Source organism: Scleropages formosus, chromosome 7, assembly GCF_900964775.1.
Source record: "Scleropages formosus chromosome 7, fSclFor1.1, whole genome shotgun sequence".
Classification (NCBI taxonomy): domain Eukaryota; kingdom Metazoa; phylum Chordata; class Actinopteri; order Osteoglossiformes; family Osteoglossidae; genus Scleropages; species Scleropages formosus.
In genome coordinates, this window is record NC_041812.1 from 15,273,093 (window position 1) to 15,277,545 (window position 4,453).

Sequence of the window (4,453 nt, forward strand, 5' to 3'; positions counted from 1 at the left end):
TCGAGGGTATGAGCAGCAATGTGTTGTAACTGCAGAGAATTTTTATTCAATGATATTGCAGGGCAGAGCTGCATATTCTTAGAAGCACAACTCTATACATTTATTCACTTAGCAGACACTTTTCTCCAAAGCAACTTCAAATGAACTCTATGCAGTGTTACCAGCCCACACACCTTATTCACCGTGGTGACTTACACTGTTAGATACACTACTTACAATGGATCACTCATCCATACATCAGTGGAACACACTCTCTCTGTGTCACTCACAGAGTATTGGTGATCCTGAAGAGCATGTCTTTGGACTGTGGGAGGAAACCAGAGCACCTGGTCACACAGACACTGGGAGAACACGCAAACTTCACAGAGACTGAGCAGGGATCAAACCCACGTTCTCTCACACCACCCAGGCACTGTGAGACAGCAGCACTACTCACTGTGCCAGCGTGCTGCCCAACTGCAACAACTGCAAGACACTGAACGTCTTCCTCGGAATCTCTAGTCGCCAGTCTAAGCACAGTTGCACCTTGCGTGTGTGGGTGTGTCTGTGGGTGTTTGTTGCTCGTACTGAACGTCCTGCTCTTTTAAACACGAGGTCTGGGAAGGTGGGGATGCAGACGTGATCAGGCCGTTCTGCCTTCAGCAGGACAACTGGGTCGGAGGACGGGGACGGCGGGACTGTCCATTGTTCTGTCGCTTGAAAAGGGAGACCATGTCAGGATTGCTGGGGTGGGACGGACGGGTAATGGCGCAGGGGGCCCCAGCGCCTGCTCAGAAAACAAACGTGCGGTGGGCTGGGTCCTGGGATTGGGGAACCGGAGGAAACCTGCTTCAGATTCGTCTCGGACGTCTTCAAACAGGCGCCAGCGCGTGTTTGTTGTCCTTGGCCCGGGGCTTCTGAGGGGCCGGAAGGTGACCTTTTGGGTCTCCCAGGCCCCGTGGTTTCCCAGCATTGTGGGAGCACTTCAGAACCTGCAGCCCTTTGATTCGAGTGTGAAAACAAACTGTAAATTTAGTCCCAATTAAAAACAGCCATGCAGTAAAGGCCTCTCCCTCTGGGATGACCCGCTGTTTAGTTTTGCCGCGATCTGGACGTCATCAGCCACGCTTTCCAACAGCTTCTGCGGCTGCAACTTGCTTTGAGGAAATAAAAAGGCACGGCTACCGCCTGCGGTGTGTTTGACAGCGCGAGCGCCTTAGCTTTTCGCGATCGCGCTTCTGCCATCATGTGACCAGGCTTACATGCGATCACATACGGTCAGATGATGAAACGCCCTGGTTCATTTTCATCATCTCTTGTTTGCTGACTTGTTATAAATGTTTATAAAGAAATAAAATATAATAGGGAAATCAATATAAATAGGAATGTATGCCTCATGGAAACTTCTCGGAACACGTTTCCAGGCATTTCTTTCCCCCACTGAGCCGTGCTTGTTTAGTTTTCGCTGTTGGGGGGCACCACCTGTCTCTCTGTACCGCGGTTGAGGGGCTTGCTGACCACTGTGCTGCAGCTGGAAGGTTGGACTCCCTGAGGGCAGAGCAGGCTCGTTGACGCTACCCCACCTTGAACCCGTTGCTCCGGAGAGCAGCGGAGGTGCGGGCCAGCCTGGCGTGAGATGTTCTGTGCCTCGTTCTGGGCTGCGGCTCCGTGTCGCGCGCTCTAACTCCCTGCTGTGGCACGCCCATGCTCTGCACTTGACTGAATGGATTGCATCAGCCTGTCCCCACTCAACGGGGGGGATGAGCCTGAACGCCGTTAGTGACCACAAACACATATTAGATTTTTTTTTTTTTTTTTTTAAACTTTATTTAATAAAGTTATCAATAATACACAACCAAAACAATACATTAAAATCCACAATCAAACAAACCCAACACCACTTTCCTACAGTTGGTCAACAAAGTTACTAAGTAACCATTACACAAAACACATTGTCAAGACAAAATCTTTCCCATAACAATCCCTTTCTGGTTTCAAAATATATAACTGACCCATGTCTTCCCCACACCGACATACCAAAAGGACTGTCCCCCAATAGCAGCCCAACCGAAGTCATCATCATAATACATGCCTCCTTCAAAACACATAAAATACTTCTAAATTACAAGATACTCCATTTCCTCTGTATTTGCAGGAGACTTTACACCAGGTCTGGACGCGCTGGAATAGCTGTAGGCTTTTGTTCCGGTCAGATTCCACCAACGGTTGTCCTCATTTAATCGGATTGGTCCAACTGCCTTGAGTGCCGTGTTACTGAGATCTTGGAAACTTTGCTGGACTGCAGGTCTCCAAAATGCCTTTGCTGGCGACTTCTATTTAATCTCACCCAGACAAAACAAATTCTTCGTTTCAGGCCAGTTTTATGTCCACAAAGAATGTCCCGCGTTGTTCAGGGAAGAAGGCGGTTAGTGTAGAGGTGCAGATGTCATTTTTACACATCCATGGCTTCAGAAATGGAATTCTGTGTAAGCGTGCTGAATGTACCTTTACAAGTGTTCAAATGCTGTGTCTATTTCTAACTGTGCATTTACATGCACTGCAGATAAACCTTGGATGAGGCCATTTATGAAGAAAAGAAAAACAATGGAGGAGTAAACTGGAGATAGTCCCTTCCATCACCTTGAACACCAGCTTTCAGGTGTATTCTGGGATGGGGTGCTGAATATTTCCATCAGCCCAAGGCCCATATGTGTCTGCACCGGCTACAAAGAGCAGCAGATGGGCATGAGGTCTTCAGACCAAGCAGGTCCGAGGTCCTGCACGACAGCACACCCCATCTGAGCAAACGCATCTCTGAGGAACACACGGAAGAAAGGGGGAACCATGGAGCAGTTGTGGAGGAATGAAACAAAGAGGAATGATTTCGATAGGGGGACGATGAGTACAGGAAGAGAACAGACAAAAGTTAACAGGAGAAAAAACTCAGTAACACCTGAAATTAAAACTGATGAAATTGTTTTTTTTTTTTATCAGTAGTCCTACTTTGCTTAGTAGACACCTTTCACCAGCTTACACTTTAAGTCATACGTCTGGATGCTTTTCTCCAAAGCGACCTGCAGACATTTCCGTTTATACGCGCAACTTCAGAGGTTCTCTGCTCAAGTTCTGCTCTGTGGATTTAGCGTGTTCTCCCTGAGCTTCAGCTAGTCTCCTTTGAAGTATACTTTGCTTTTCTTTCACATCCCAGAACGTGCTGTTCAAATCAGATGCAGCAGGTAAAGGAGCGGTAAAGCCTTGTCACGTTGCAGCTGGTGGTAACCTTGATCATGTTGCTTGGCCAAAACTGAAAAAGCAAGAAAACTCTGCTGCTTAAATGGGAAAATGACTGAAACATTTCTTTTCAACCACAATAAGTCGCCTTGTGTATTGGTGTCACCTAAATAAAGGTTAATGATAACAAAGGCACGCTTACTTCATGAGTGTCCTGAAATGAACTGGAGTCCCCTCCAGGCTGTATTCTACCTTATGCCCTTTGTTTCCAGGTATTGACCCCAAATGAATAAATTACCTGAATATAGCAGTTCAGGTTGGGAACCCCATTCAAGGCCATAACTACAGGGCATAAGGAGGAGGGGACACACCCAGGACGGCACACCAGTCCATCACAAGTCACCCCAAGCGGGACTTGAACCCCAGACCCACCAGAGAGCAGGACCCGGCCAAACCTGCTGTGCCACCGCACCCCATCCCGTCCGAACTAAATCGGTATAAAATAAGAATGCGGTGCACTGCCTCAGTGCAGCAGCAGAGGAAAGAACATTCCAGCCAATGCCAAGCACAAGCAGTGGAGGTCAGGCGAGTTCATCCCACAGCCCGCAATGCCCACTCCTTTCTTGTACAGATCCTAAGTCACGGGCACCTTTGAAAATACCAAGACACAGCAATAAAACAAGACAACGGCATCAAAGAAATCAGTTGAAATTGCATTTCTGCGTACGTTTAATAACAAAGTCCCGTGCGCCCGAGGGTGCACGCAGACAAAGGATGGGGACTTCGTGCCCCAATCCTCACCTGAGCGCAGGAAATTGCACGGGCCCAGACAGGATGAAGGTGGGGCCCCAGACGTCTGTGCGAAGGGTTCGATCCCCGGCTGGGGGGTAGGTGTGCTTCACAGGACAGGAGCACTCGACTCGCTGCTCACTGGGCCCACAGACTTGAGGAGGGGCCTGAGCCCCGAGCCCGTGGGCAGCGCGGCGGCCAGAAGCGATCAGCTCTCGCCACGGGGCCCCACAGGCACTGCACTTACAAAGCTGCCACATCTAATGTCATATCTCCGCGTGACACTGCAATGACACGTTATTAATCCTGTGCCGAAACGTAAGAGCCAAAGCGAGCAAGCGGCCGGGTTCGCACTGCCGGGATCGAGCGCTAGGGGACGCTGTTTCTCGCGCTTCGCGTCTGTGCGCAGCGCATCATGTGGGGCTTTGTGACGCCGTACTTAAGCGCACGAGGC